Source organism: Pinus tabuliformis, chromosome 6 (genome assembly GCF_031772625.1).
Source record: "Pinus tabuliformis cultivar Carrire ecotype Pingquan chromosome 6, CPIR1, whole genome shotgun sequence".
Lineage (NCBI taxonomy): Eukaryota > Viridiplantae > Streptophyta > Pinopsida > Pinales > Pinaceae > Pinus > Pinus tabuliformis.
The window spans coordinates 357992336-358008874 of record NC_142292.1 but is presented as its reverse complement, the minus strand read 5'-3'; positions in this window follow the sequence as shown (position 1 = coordinate 358008874).

The following is a 16539-nucleotide window of genomic DNA, read 5'->3' as shown; positions in this document are numbered from 1 at the left end:
CGCGGCGCGATAGTATTGTTGGGTGCGCCGGTACGCAGAGCAGTTTAAAGGAACAGTGCGTCGGTACGCAGAGCAGCAGAAGGTAAAACTGCGTCCAGTCGCAGGCCACAGAAAGAAAAATTGCGTCCCTGTCTTAAGATGATCTGTTGACTGTATTTTTCTGTTCATAAGGTGTTCTGGGTTAGTTCTGTGATTACTGATCTGATAACTGTAGTGGACTGTAACTGTTGTATACTTGTTGATCATTTGATTCTTCATGAAAAGAAGTAGGGGGTTGTAGCTCCCTTCCAGGAGAGACTGGAGAACGAGAGAGAGTTGTAGCTCTCTGCAGGTTGCAGCCTGCGTACTGGTAAAGGACTGCACCAGTACAAAATCATTGTAAAAGAATTTCTAAATTGAAAGAAGATAGAGACATATTGCAGCAGGTGGTTTTCTCCCACATTGGGTTTCCACCTTACATCTTGTGTTCTTTGGTGTGACTGTCTATTTTCTTTGTTCATGCTCATTATTTTATGGTACTGATATGCAAGAATAATTCAAAAGATCAAATAAGGAAGATTTGTTAAATTGCTAGATAATACTGATTCACCCCCCCTCTCAGTATTATTTCCAACAATTGGTATCAGAGCAGGTCCTTCAGAAAAGCTTGATCGCTTGAAGGTAGATCGTTCATCATGAGCAACTACGAGAGAGAAGCATCAATCAAGCCACCGGTTTTTGATGGGACAAACTTCAATTATTGGAAGGTAAGAGTTACTGCATATCTTCAATCTCTTGGTACAGAAGTTTGGGACATTGTAGAAACAGGCTATGCTTTTCCTTCAGCCACTCCTACAGATCCAGCTGAGAAAAAGAAGTATGAAACAAATGCAAAAGCAGTCAGTACTCTATTAGGAAGTATATCCCAAACAGAATTCATGAAGGTAATGCACTTCAAATCAGCAAAAGAAATATGGGACAAAATGATCACGAGCTATGAAGGAGATGAACAGGTAAAACAAGCTAAACTTCAAACTCTCAGGATTCAATATGAGACTCTCAAGATGTATAATGATGAAAGTGTGGCTAATTATTTTCTTCGGGTAGATGAGATTGTTAATTGTATGAAAAATTTGGGTGAAGAAGTAAAAGAGTCTATAGTAGTTCAAAAGATTCTAAGATCATTATCCCCCAAGTTTGAATCTAAAGTATCTGCAATAGAAGAAAAAGAAAATCTCCGTGTTCTCACTATGTCTCAGCTACATGGAATTCTAACTGCTTATGAAATTAGAAAGGGAGGTCCATCAGACAGAAGGGAGGCTGCTTTTAAGGCATCAGGCAAAGAAGATCACTATGAAGCAAGCCATGTTCCAGAAGAAGAGGAAGAAGAATCAAATTTTGTCAGAAATCTTCAAAGGGGTTCTGGAAGGTTCAGAGGTAAGCTACCTTCAAATGCTTTGCTTGTGGAGAGTAGGTCATTATGCTGCAAAATGTCCTTATAAGGATAAAGGAAAGGAACCAGCTAGATGGAACAAGAAACAAAGTGCAAATAAGAAAAGCTATTACACCCATGGAAGATAGTGATGGCTTATCAAACAGTGATGAAGATGAACAAGGTAATAAATATAGGTTGTTAATGGCATTTGAAGATGATGATTATGAGGATGCTGTAGATGTGGATAACCTTTATGATGAAATTACTAGACTCAAGAGATGTATAGAAGAAAAGAACATGATCATTGATACTCTACAATTTCAAATTGATGAAAAGGAAAAACATCTTGAAAAATTAGAAGGTGAAATTGTTGGTCTTAGAAAAGAAATTGAGAAAACAAAAGCTATTAATCTCAAGTTTGTCAAAGGATCTGAAACTTTGGATGAGATTATCAGTGTGCAGCGGTCTCCACTAAATAAGACAGGTCTGGGCTATAATGGAGAAACTTCTCAAGCATCCACTTCAAAAAGTTATCTTGATGCAGCAAGAAGAAATGAGCAAAAGCACAATGAAGATCATCAGGTAAAGCAGGGACAAACTTCAAACAGAAACTATCAGGGGCAATCCAGCTTAAGGGTGAACAAAAGCCACAACCAGCCACAGGTAAAATCTTCCCAGTTTGGTTCAAGAATAGATGAAAATAGAAATTACAATCAGTTGGCTGGTAGATTCAATAACCGCAGAAGCTTCTTCAATGGACAATGCTTTTCTTGCCATAACTTTGGTCACAAAGCAGCTCAATGTGTTGCGTATAAAACAATCATGACTAGGGAAGCTCAAAAACAAAGAAGTATGACAGGGATTACAAAAAACAGGTTTTCGGCTCTTGAAAATGAAGTTGAATGTTCTATTTGCAATAATTTTGGTCATGAAGACTTTGAATGCAGAAGCAGGTTTCAGGAAAGAAAGGAACAAGAGCGGAAAAAGGAACAAGCCTCAGGAACCAAAACATGGAGAATAAAGGAACCTCAAACAGAAAGATGTGGGATAGCGTTTTATGCAGAAGGACAGGAAAATCTATGGTACATTGACAGTGGATGTTCGAAGCATATGACAGGTGATAAAGAAAAACTTGAGTCTTATTCTATTTTAGAAAAGGGAAAGAAAGTCTCTTTTGGAAATGATACTCCTGCAACTATAAAAGGAAAAGGTATTGCTCCTTTAAAAGAAGATGTTAAGGCTGGAAATGTTTTGTTTGTTGATGGATTGAAGCATAATCTACTAAGTGTCAGCCAGATGTGTGATCAAAGAACCGAGGTTATATTCAGATCAAATGGATGTCTTGTTCGTGATCTTGATACAGGAAAAACAGTTCTCAAAGGGAAAAGAACTCCAAATAATCTATACATATTTGAAGAAGGACAACAACAATGCTATCTAAGCAAGGATGAAGAGCACTGGTTATGGCATCGAAGATTGGGACATCTAAGCTTCTCACAAATAAGGAAAGCATGCAAATATCAGGCAGTTCGCGATCTTCCAGATATCAAAATTCCTGACAACACCATATGCAGATCATGTCAGTTTGGAAAACAAACCAGGACTAACTTTCCAGAGAAAGAAGGATCAGCTAGCATGCCTCTTGAGCTAGTACATACAGATGTATGTGGACCATTCAGGAAAAGAACACCTAGAGGAGAGGAATACTTGATATTATTTATTGACGATTTCTCCAGGTTTGTTTGGTTAGGACTTATGAAGCACAAAGATGAAGCATTCGAAAAATTCAAATCCTTCAAAGCCTTGGTTGAAAATGAATCAGGTCACAAAATTAAGTGCCCCAGATCCGACAGAGGTGGGGAATTTACTTCAAATGAATTTTTCGATTTCTGTGATGAACATGGGATAAGGAGAGAATTCTCTACGGCTAGAACTCCTCAGCAAAATGGAGTTGTTGAAAGAATGAACAGAACAATCCAACAAATGGCTCGTGCTATGCTTGATGAATCAGGAACTCCCGCAACTTTCTGGGGTGAAGCTGCACATGCTGCGGTTATTATTCTCAACAAGACAAATGTCCGGGTGAACAGCACTCAAACTCCTCATGAGCTCTGGAGTGGTAAAACTCCTTCGGTAAAGCACTTCAAAATCTTTGGGAGCAAATGCTATATCAAGAATACTGAAGAGCAGCTTGGCAAACTTGATCCTAGAGCAGATGAAGGCATTCTTCTTGGCTATTCTCCACATAGCAAAGCATACAAATGCTACAATAAAAGACTTGGCAGAATTGTTGACAGCATTGATGTAGTGGTTGATGAGAAGGGATACATTCCTAGGCAAATACATCGTGAAGACATCGAAGAAGATGAAAGCTACCCTCAAAAACAGAATGATGAAGAAGAAGAACCTCAAGAAGAATCTCAAGAAGAACCTCATGAAGACGCAGAAGAACGAACAAGAATAGAAGAAAAGACTCCATCCAGATATGTTCAGAAGAACCATCCAGAATCTCAGATCATGGGACAGAAAGAAGCAGGTATACAAACTAGAAGAACAGTTGCAGAAGCTTCAAGCTATTTGGCATTACTCTCCTCTACTGAACCACAAAATGTGAAAGAGGCATGCAAAGATGAATGTTGGGTGAAAGCAATGGATGAAGAACTTGAGCAAATCGAAAAGAACAACACTTGGGAGCTGGTTCCTAGACCAAAGGATAAGAATGTTATCGGAACTAAATGGGTCTTCAAAAATAAATTGAATGAAAATGGAGAAGTAATTAGAAACAAAGCCAGACTTGTTTGTAAAGGGTATGCGCAGCAAGAAGGAATAGACTTTGAAGAAACTTTTGCTCCTGTTGCAAGACTTGAGGCCATCCGAATGTTCCTTGCTCTCTCAAGTTTTCAGAACTTCAAAGTATTTCAAATGGACGTAAAATCAGCCTTTCTGAATGGAGACTTGGAAGAAGAAGTGTACATTGAACAGCCAGATGGGTTCATTCTTGGAAATGATCCAAATCTTGTATGCCGATTGAAAAAGGCTCTCTATGGTCTCAAACAAGCCCCAAGGGCTTGGTACTACCGGTTGGACAAATATCTTCATCAACAAGGTTTTTCAAAAGGTTCAGCAGATAGCAATCTGTATATAAAAGTTGAAAATGACATTATTTTTGGCAGCAATGTGTATGTAGATGACATTATTTTTGGCAGCAATGAAGAAACTATGAGTCAAAGCTTTGCCTCGGTCATGCAGAAAGAATTTGAAATGTCCTTACTAGGAGAACTGACATACTTCCTTGGTTTGCAAATCCAACAAAAGGAAGGAGGAATCCTTTTATCTCAAACCAAGTATCTCAAGCAGATTTTGAAGAAATATGGCATGGAAGATGCAAAACCAGTATGTACACCCATGGTCACAGGATGTAGTCTCAGTGCAAATGATGAATCTGCAGCAGTACATCAACCAACCTACAGATCTATGATTGGAAGTTTACTATATTTGACAGGTACCCGACCAGACATCATGCATGCAGTTGGAATAGTTGGAAGATTTCAGGCAAATCCGAAGGAGACTCATCTTCAGGCAGTGAAGAGAATTTTCAAATATCTTCAAGGGACTCAAAATTATGGCTTATGGTATCCTAGAGATACAGATCTCACTCTTCATGCTTATACAGATGCAGATTGGGCCGGAAGCGTGGATGACAGGAAAAGCACAAGTGGTGGTGCGTTCTTTATGGGTTCCAGACTGGTATCTTGGTTCAGCAAGAAACAGAGTTCAATTGCCTTGTCTACAGCTGAAGCGGAATATGTTGCTACTGCATCTTGTTGCACCCAACTCCTTTGGATGATGCAGACCTTGCAGGATTATCAAATCACTTGTACACCTCCAATCCCTATCTTATGTGACAACACAAGTGCAATCAGCATCTCAAAGAATCCGGTTATGCATTCAAAAACCAAGCACATACCAATCAAGTACCATTTTCTCCGGGAACAAGTACTTGAACAGAAGGTCAAGTTGGAGTATGTTCCTTCTAAGGAACAAGTTGCTGATATTTTCACCAAACCGTTGCCCAGGGACACTTTTGAATACCTCAGGCAAAAGCTGGGGGTTGTTGATGCATCATCTTGTTGAACCTCTTCTTATTGGTGGTACAGGCTCAGGGGGAGCACATAATGCATTGTTGGCATTATGAAGAAGGAGATCTTGGAAATAGCTGCAATATGTCTCTATCTCTTTCATGGTGGATTGCTGGTTATTTGCAGATCTGGAGGAGCATGAGCGTAGGGGAGCATACCCTTTGCCCTTGATGTCAAAGGGGGAGAATGAAGCTGAATATCATGAGGTTGCCATCAAGTCCAAAGGGGGAGATTGTTGGCATTATGATTCAGGTGTTGTCCTTGATGGCAACCCATTCAGGTGGTAGATCACTATTCTTGATGATCAGCTCTCTATTTTTAAGAAGGACGTAGGCAATCTGTTCAGAAAGTGCGTCCCCGCAGGTATACCATGCAAAACCCGCGTCCAGGAACGCAGGCCAGCCGTTCAGGGGGTGCGTCCACCCAGTGCACACATTTCAAGACAGAGAAAAGCACGAGGGGGTTTCTTGTGTGGTATCTAGCCGACGGTTTTGTGTTTCTATGGTGTTGGCTCGTGGTATTGTTCCATGTTTTGGGGAGGAGCTTGCCTATATAAAGCAAAGGAGTTCATTTGGATTAATCATCATCTTTGGTTGAATATCTTTTGGTGTGATCTAGTCCAGATATATGAGGGCGAATCTTCTAATGGACTGTGATCTCTATGGCGCATGATCAGATCTGCAGATCTGACTGTTTGGGCTAGTTCTGAAGTCTTCATATCTTTTATATCTGAAGGGACGCAGGTTCAGTGAAGTGCAAGTGCGCCGAGACGCAGTACAGTAAGGGCTCAGGTGCGTCTCTGAAGCGAAAGACGCGGCGCGATAGTATTATTGGGTGCGTCTCTGAAGCAAAAGACGCGGCGCGATAGTATTGTTGGGTGCGCCGGTACGCAGAGCAGTTTAAAGGAACAGTGCGTCGGTACGCAGAGCAGCAGAAGGTAAAACTGCGTCCAGTCGCAGGCCACAGAAAGAAAAATTGCGTCCCTGTCTTAAGATGATCTGTTGACTGTATTTTTCTGTTCATAAGGTGTTCTGGGTTAGTTCTGTGATTACTGATCTGATAACTGTAGTGGACTGTAACTGTTGTATACTTGTTGATCATTTGATTCTTCATGAAAAGAAGTAGGGGGTTGTAGCTCCCTTCCAGGAGAGACTGGAGAACGAGAGAGAGTTGTAGCTCTCTGCAGGTTGCAGCCTGCGTACTGGTAAAGGACTGCACCAGTACAAAATCATTGTAAAAGAATTTCTAAATTGAAAGAAGATAGAGACATATTGCAGCAGGTGGTTTTCTCCCACATTGGGTTTCCACCTTACATCTTGTGTTCTTTGGTGTGACTGTCTATTTTCTTTGTTCATGCTCATTATTTTATGGTACTGATATGCAAGAATAATTCAAAAGATCAAATAAGGAAGATTTGTTAAATTGCTAGATAATACTGATTCACCCCCCCTCTCAGTATTATTTCCAACAGAAAAACCCCATTCAGATTGGTCTATGGGATAGAGGCCATTGTGCTTATGGAATATATTATGTTGAGTTTCCAAACTATAGCATTGAATGATATGGCGGACCATGTGACTATGAAGGAGCGCCTCACATAGTTGATGGAATCAGAAGAAGACTGACATATTAAGTTGTGCACTTTCAAGGTGAATGATTTAGTGCTACTATATGATAGCAAGTTTACGAAGTTCCTTGGGAAGTTTCAAATGCACTAGTTGGGGACCTATGTACTCAAGGAAATTACAGATGGTGGCGCGGTTCAACTTGCAAAGATAAATAGAGAAATATTTATGGGAAAATTAATTGGGAGTCAACTAAAGTTATATCAAGGGGATCCTGCCCCTATGCAATGACTACATGGTAGTAGGACAATCTTAGTACTCCAAGAAGCTGTAAGGAAGTATGGTACTATAAACTACACTTTTCAAAGAATGGGAAAATGAAGTAAGGGGGTTGTGGGAGGGAACTCAGAAATGCGCCAAGAGGAGTTGTGCCTTATAAACCCACAAACTACTTAGAATGTGGTTATGAATAGATGAAAACACAAGTTTGGGGTAGTGAAATTGTATTTTTGAAATTCTAATGAAAGATAAGTTTCAAAAATTATGTAAACTTGCAAAAAAACACCATTTGAAAAAACTGTGAGATTAACAAGAATTATGGATATGAAATGCACAACAACTTACAAATTTGATATCTCGGAAATTCATAACTTAGTTCAAGGTGTAAACATTTGAAAACATTTTGACGATATCTCTATCAGTCAAATAACATATCTCTTTGACCTTGTCATTTTAAGTCATATGTCCCAAAATGCTTGAATATGACTGAATAACTCAATATCAATGATGCATCCACATCTTAAATTCATAGAATTTACTTATAATTAATTGATTTTTCTATTACCTTCTATTGTGGTAAAAAACAACCCCCCCCCCCATTTTCGCTTAAATTTCATTATGGGGACCCTTTTAATTGATTTATTGGTATTATTACTATTTGATTTTGATAGTATGGATTGCTTAAATGAGTTTGATATGTTCTTATCTACCTATCATAACTCGTTTGATCTCATTTGGACATTTGGTTTGTAAATGACGTCTAATTGTCGATTGGATGTTTTCAACTGCTTTGGCCTTATAGATTGTACATTATCCTCTTATTTTATTAATTTTATTTCTATTTTGTAAATAATCATTTGTATTTGTATATAATATTTTTATGTTGTACAATATGTATTACTTACATAGCCCCTAAGACCAAGAACCATATCTAGGCCCTAGGCATAAATCATATTACAAAGTGGTCATGGTCGAAGGTTTGGGCCCAATATAATATATCATAACAAAAAACCCATCCAAGCACACTTATATATCAAAAATATTACATCGGGAGTTTGGTTATGGTGCATACTTTCAAAACTCTAATATCACTATAATCCATAACGGCCAATATGGCCCACTTCTTTTCCACGTTTCACCTTCATTTCCTATATCCCTCTTACATCGAAAGTGCCCGATCAAAACTTTTACAATTTAGTCACTCAACCCCCAGACCCGATTTGATAATCAGTTGCAGTCTATAAATATATCGTGTCTAGATGAATTAGAACTCTTCAAAGGCATACCACTCTAAACCTCCGATATGACATATCACAAAACCTCCAATTGCCAATATAGTATCACCTCCGATCTTCGATTTCCTCTAAACGTCAATGTGCGATATCGCAAAAACCTCTAATTTTATCAAAGTTCTGATACACGGACCTGATTTTATTTAAATTATGTTTAATTGAAATATCACATCCGTTCTCATATCAGTTTTTTTGTTTTGTGTGACAACTTAAAATCATCGATCATCGATTTGGTGACGAACATGATATCATTATTACAACGATTTCATCATGATATCACATCTTCCCATATCACAACTTTCATATAGTGTCACCTCTGATAATCCTTGATCATCGATATCATATATGGATGCGATTAGCTTTGTTATAATGTTTTAATGTGATTTCGCATTCGTTGTGTCAGAGCTTTGCAATATCACAAATTTGTAAAGTGTGTCATGTTAAAACCTCTGATATCAAAACCTATGATACCTATCTACGCTTGCCACTTGTCACACTATGGTTTGATCATTGTTATAAAGTCTGTACGGATATTGTCTTAAGGTTTCAGCCTATTATTACAATTTTGTCTATGATTTGTGTGATTTATAATAAAACACTCACTGCTATGTTTTATTTTGATTACAGGGATAATCCAAGGGAGTTGATTCTGGAAGATCTTGTACTTCTGATAAACTACAACCACTTTATAATTTTTGGCATTTGGTTATATAATACATTTATTATTATAAAGGGCCAATGTTATATGTATCAGAGTTTTGGTATTGGAAAATTCTCCGATCAATAAACTACAACCACTTTATGAAAAGACACATCTGCTTTATAAGCTAAAAGCCACTATTCAGAGCTACTCAATATCGCAAGTATTTCATCTGGTCTCATTTTAAAAGTTCTGATATCCATAACTTTGATACCACTCCTCATCTGCCACTTGTCACTTCCTAGTAAGATTTACTTGACTGAAACAGGGATGAACTCATGAGGTTCTACATATCCTATTGGCGTTTCCTTGCTTTGCTTAGATATGAAATACACCACAACGTAGAAATTTGATATCTCAGAAATTCATAACTTAGCTCAAGGTGTAAACATTTCAAAATATTTTTGACGATATCTCTATCAATCAAATAACATATCTCTTTAACTTTGTCATTTTAAGTCATATGTCACAAAATGCTTCAATATGAGTGAATAACTCAAGATCAACCATGCATCCTATTGTCGTGAAAACACAACACCCCCAATATATTCTATCATAATAGACATGGGGACCCTTATTACATTTTATGTAGTGTCATTACTTTATTTCTGGTTTAGTTTTCTTTGTATTTACATATTTTGCCTAAGTTTGATTGTTAATAAACTTTTTAATAAGTTTTTGTTTTAAACATCTTATATTAGTGTTGTGTCTATTCTAGCACATGTAGCACGAGTGCTTCAGGGGACATAGAAGGCCTCCTAGAGACAGCCTTTGGGTTGATTGGAGACTAGTGCCTAGAACATCTTAAATAGAGGAGTGCATGGAAGATTATGAGTGGGGTTTCTATTTCACTCTAATTGTCAAATAAATAAAAGAGAATAAAGGGGGCTTGGTTTAAAAGTCTATCATGCAGGTAAACTCAATCCGATACATGGATCCAAATGCTCAGGGGGTAAATCGGGCCAACCTCAAAGAGAAATGTCTGATTCTGATAGCTGAAACACAACAACAAGCAGCTTTATATCGAGGTTGTAGTAAAGTGAAGAGGAGGAAAGGAAGGAGGGAATTTGATGAGAAGCGTTGTAAACATGACATAATCCTAAGCAACGATGTTCCAGCAGAAGTATGAAAGATAGAGGAGGTGGAAATATAGAAACAACGGAGTAATCACTGAGGTTCCATACTAGATATAACATGGGTACCATTAGTGCTAAACAATAAAAATAAATTTGGGCTCACCCAGGTATTGCAGGTTAATCAAATAACACAAGTAAATCTATCTTATATGTTAGGGTCCTATAGATTATAGGATCTCAAGGTGATTGAGTATCTCACATTTTGCAGATTTCATATTGTTCACATATTTCAATATTCAATTGATTTCATAATAAATAAAAAAATGAAAAGAGGGCATATAAAAAAAAAAGAGAGAAAAATAAAACCCCAAATATTGTTCAATTCATACAGTCTAAGCTTGATTAAACAAAATTCAGTTTCTGTTGATAGGATAGAAAATAAATATCTGCCAAACCGTTTAAGCTTGGCAAATCAATAGCCAGGTAGAAATAAAATTGGTTCAACTATTCAATCTGGACCAATGGGAGAGATAAGTGATAGAGTAGGTTAGAAATAAAAAAAAAAGTGAAGAAAGGGTCTGCAAATCCAAATGCACCCTGCAAAAGAAAAAAAAGGAAAAAATGTTAGATTAGAAAGATAAAGGGTAGGTAGGTTGAGAAAAATTACAAAGGGAAAAAGACATGAAAAGATATTTTTAAAAAGTTTTATGACATAGTCATGCTTTTTCCTAATGTCGGGAAAAGAAATTAAGAAGGGAAAGGAGCCTCATATCATTATTCCTAACTTCATTTTATATTCCTATGCTTCGCCCCCTAATTAATTTTCCTACCCCACCACTCACTTACCCATCACATCGGATATTACCCACCCCTCACCTCTCATCTAATCTCTGCACCCGCCATATGATCCGACGACCATATGACTTTCCGGCCCCCCATCACCCTCTAAAGGTTAATGCCAGGAGGGGTCCGAAATCAGTGGTTTCAAGTCACTTACGTGTCAGATTGTCGGGATTTCGCACCCCCCCAACTCATTCCACTTACCGCTCCAAGGGTCCCCCGAAAAGTGGTTTCCACCTTCACTAAACCACCTCCCCCGTTGTGATCGTTCACCAAGGTCGCAACCTCACAACGCCACTTCGTCCCATCCGCCTACCACCTCCATTCCCGTGCTATGTCGTTACGCATTCAATTGGCTAGACCGTTAGCCAACAGACCCACGCCACTTCAGGCCAATCCAATGGGAACACTCCTAAAACTACAAATGCACCATTCCCCACCCATTTACAAATTTTAACATGCTCTCTCTACTTACAGGTGCAATTCAAGATTCATCCAAGCATACACAGAGAAAGAAGTGAGCACACTGATACAAAAATATAGTTGCAGAAGGCTCCAGTTTTCTGCATTGATCAAACTTTCCCCTTCTTGAATCCCGCTTCCTATTCATTCCCTTTTCTTTTTCCCTCTCTGAATTCTCGTTTCTTCTCATCCCTTTCTGTTGCAGTTCAATTGCAAATTCAACACAGTTCAAGTTTAAAAAATTTGCAGAAGACATCCATGCCACCAAAGAAGAAAGAACAGGAGGTGTTCAATCCAATGGTGCACCCACCAATGGACTTGGACCACATTTCAGTGGCAGACAGAGACTTCAAAATATACGAGAGACTCTCAGAATTTGATCTGTTTGACATCTACTACTGGTGGGAGGATAAATTTGTTGATGACGCAGATGAAATAGGACTCTGGGTGATCCAAGTGGCTCCAGGGACACACACAAGACAAAGAAGGCTTATGGAAGCTCAAAAATAAAAATGATAAGAATGCTTTCGAACTAAGACCAAGCGTAGATCTCGTCGTCTTGATCACGGTGGTGTGAATGGTTCATCAATCCGAGCTCGTATGAGGGACAAAAAGCCAATCAAAGTTTTGGTTGACTTTTGCTGACTGGGTAGGCTTAATGGAGACAGAATTTGGAAGTTTTCTGGCAGATAGAATCCGGCCAACTCTAGCTAGATTCTGGGTGAAAATTATTGCCTTGTTAAAATGTCTCCATCGGTCCAAAATCTGAATTAAAAAAAAGACCTTATTATTAATAAAAATATAAATAAAAAATATAAATGAGGACTACATTAACAAATAAAAATTATTAAAGGGCTGACGGGCCATGACCCCCGCTGCCCCTCCCTCAATGGCCATAACCAAATATTAATGAGGGGTGGGCGGCCATGACCCCACCACCCCCGGAGCCCACACCCAAACAACATTCAAAACAAAACAATGGGGGGCGTGGGCTGTCAACCCCGCCACCCCTCCACCTCACTCACGATTAAATGGTTCAGCGAAGTATGGGGGAGCGAGCCATCGGGACTGGGAGACCCGCCTCCCAAACATAAAAATTAAAACGGTATACAGTGTTAAAATGGGAGGGGCAGGGTTTGACCACCCGACCCCTCCTCAACTAATTTCTATTTCTCACCAATGTGCCAACCAACCCACATTGAAAATTCCGCCACAAAAAAATTATATAAACCTCATTTGTCAGTGCACCCAGCAAGCATGGAGGAACCAGGATCAGGAACGAAAATCGACATATAATATTTTAATTAATTTATTACAGGTGGAACCATGATTAGGCGAAATTCTTAGGAGGGTGAGATTTTTGCAGTGTCCAAATTGGACAAACTTTATGTCAATCTTACACCTCTCAGCGACACGAACCTAATGGCACAATTAGTTTCCTGATCTGAGCAGCCGATTTTTAGAGGCCTTGGAGGAGGGAATCTTTGAGGAATCTAGGGGGAATCTAAAAGATTCCTTAAGCCCTAGATTTTCATTTTCTTAGAATTCAGAAATTTGACAATCGATATTGCACTATTCGACGCCAAAAATCTGATGGTGCATTCAGATTTTCCATTTTCGCGTTTCATTTTTCAGCCACTTTTCTAAGTGGAGTGCGAATGTCAGCATTCATGTGCAAGCAGTCATTTCCATGCATTCGATGCCGCGTGATTGATGGTACAAACATATTCTTCAGCTTGACATCCCTTTCTTTAGATGGCCCTAGGATGTGAGGTATATGCAGTGTGTTCATGTACTTCTTTTGCTATGCATTGTGCTACACAAATCCCTGTTTGATGTTTGATGTGGGATCTTGTTTTCTTACCTGTTTCATGGTTCCTGCTTGATGTGATGCGGAATCATTTGTGGGATGTACTTTTTTTCATGAGTCATCATGTTTTGTTTGAGATCTCTTTGTTGTATGTTGATGGGATACTCATGTGTCACCATGTATGTTTGCATCGAGATCCCTTTTATGCCATGTCAGTGGGATGCTCATTATCATCATGCATGAGTTTGTGTCATACTCATAGGGGTCCTTTTTGACTGAGAGTTCCTATAGCGGAACATCTCTTGGAGCCACTCCTGTGTGAGGGAATTTTCCTCGTATGATAGCGACATCACCTCTTATGTACATCATCACTATTGAAAGCACTTTATGCAGTGGCATACACCATCTTGACACTGGGGCCCGGAGACGTAGTCCCTCCTGGACGAACTCCATTATCAACATCTTGTTATTTTATGTTGCTGATGATTGTCATGTTCCTCTTCTTTACAACATGTAGATGTATTCATTTATGTTCCTTTTAAAAATGCAATTTACAGATGTATTCATTTATGTTCCTTTTAAAAATGAAATTTAGCACATCACAAAAGTAAAAGGTCTTGGAAGGGTCCTTTGTCACACCCGAACCTGAATCAAGTGGTATCAGAGCAATCTTTGCGTGGATGCGAATTGCAAGCGTGAACAATGGAACGTATAGCGACAGAGGATGAAAAAGCGATGTACGAGAGCATGCTCAAAGTTTCCAAAAGAGTGGAAATAATGTATGGAACTCTACAGAAAGAGACAAAGGAAAAGGAGCGATTGCAGCTTCAGTGGCAAGCCACGGAAGAGGCCCTGGAAGAACTGAAGAAAAACAAAAAACATCTTCAAACAGAGAACGTTGAATTGAAGATGTGTCTACAAGAAGAGAAAGAGGATAAACATAGGTTGCTTCTACTGCTACAAGCTAAGGACGAGGCCTTGGAAAATTTGTAGTGTGACCCATGTGAGGTAAAAAGTAGTTCTCTAAATTCATGTATGTTTCCTGATGATGATTTCATTGTTTTTGAAAATCATACCACAGGAATTGGCTCCAAACTATTGAAGAAAATGGGGTATGAAGGAAAAGGCTCGGGCATTAATGGCCAAGGAATTGTCAATCCCATCAAAGTAGAAGAATTACCCTGTCAGGTAGGACTTGGGTATGTCAGAAAGGAAGTTGGGGAATGCGCTGAGACAACTAGCGAACCACCAACAATAGATGATGAGAAGCCCTCGTCAGTTCTTTCCAAATAGATAGAGGAGGTAAAAGACGTTGATTTCCTTTTGGTTTTGTCTTCACATAGTATGACTTCTATTGGAGATTTGGAGATCCCAATTACAGGGACAAACATGAGGCTCCTTACCAGGACAAGGCATGAGGAGGAAGAAAAACTTGGTGCTAATAACCAAGACATAACTGAACCATTGGAGGTTGTGCAGAGACCTCAATTTGCAAGCTTGGGATACACCGAAGGAGAATGTTCGAAGGTGTCATATTCTTCTGAGACATTTCGAAGACGAGGAAAGAGAATGATGGGAACACATTCACATCATCCCATGGCAGTGCCCATTACAAGGAAAGAGCTAAGGCAAGCTCTCATCGCCATACTTACATCAGAGATGGCAAGGAAAGGTATAACCACTCTCGATATTCAAATGTTTGTTTCGGTTATAATCATGTTGTTAAAGATGAACGTAAAACATGGCATCAAAAAACATGTACCTTTTGTGGATTACATAACCATACATTTTCTAAGTGTTGGAAAAGAATAGCAGTAGAAACAAAGAAGAGGCGTGAAAGCCCCCTCAACAATAGGTAAAGAAACATGTTAAGCAAATTTGGAGGAAGAATATGTATTGCAGTCATTGCGATAGAAGTGGCCATCAAAGAACCACTTGTTGGAGGCTCCATCCAGAGCAACGCCTTAAAGACAAAGTGTCGGTGCATGAACCGAATAAAACGATAGTTCGACAAGCAAAACCACCACAAGGAGGTGACCCATTCACATTGATAAGTGAAAAATGGTTTCTAAAACTGTTAGATTGTCATGGTCGTGCTCTTGTAAATCATTTGTTGCATTTTAAAATGTAAAAGTGATGATGTGTTTTCCATCACTTGTTAGGCAACAATGATGTCTGGTCTTGTTTTGTGTTGTTTTTTTTTTAACTCTGAAAGTGATGTTTGTGTTTCCATCACTTGTCAAAACAAAATTAGTGTTTGGCCTTATTATTGTAAATCATGTGTTGCAGTGATGATGTGTTTTCCATCACTTGTTGAAGCAACAATGATATGTTGGCCTTATTTTCATAGTTGGGGTATTGCATCCATCTTGATGTAAACTTGACCACCGAGTATGTGTTATAAACTCGTGGCAAGTATGGGATGCTTGGGTCATTAGTTGGTCATGAAAGTCAAGCATGTAATTTGCAAAACAATGTACTACATGTTGCAAATGTTGCAGGTGTTGACTCATTGCTTAAGGCTTTGAAGAACAAAGGTGAAGGAGATGGAAGCGAGACCTTTCAGGATGCTTGTGATGCAGACAAGGTACAGAGAAGTTGCAGATTATTTTTCATGCTTTTGGAGGACCAAAAGCTCCTTAGTGGGGAGGATTGATCCAGGTGGCTCCAGGGACACACACAGGACAAAGAGGGCTTATGGAAGCTCGAAAATCAAAATGATCAGAATGCTTTCGAACTAGGACCAGAGCGTAGATCTCGTCATCCTAATCGCGACAGTGTGAAAAGTTCGTCAATCCGAGCTCGTATGAGGGAGAACAAGCCAGTCAAAGTTTTGGTTGACTTTTGCTGACTGGCAGGCTTAATGGAGACACAATTTGGAAGTTTTCCAATGGATGGAATCCGACCAACTCCGGCCAGATTCTGGGCGAAAAATTGTCGCCTCGTTAAAATGTCTCCTTCA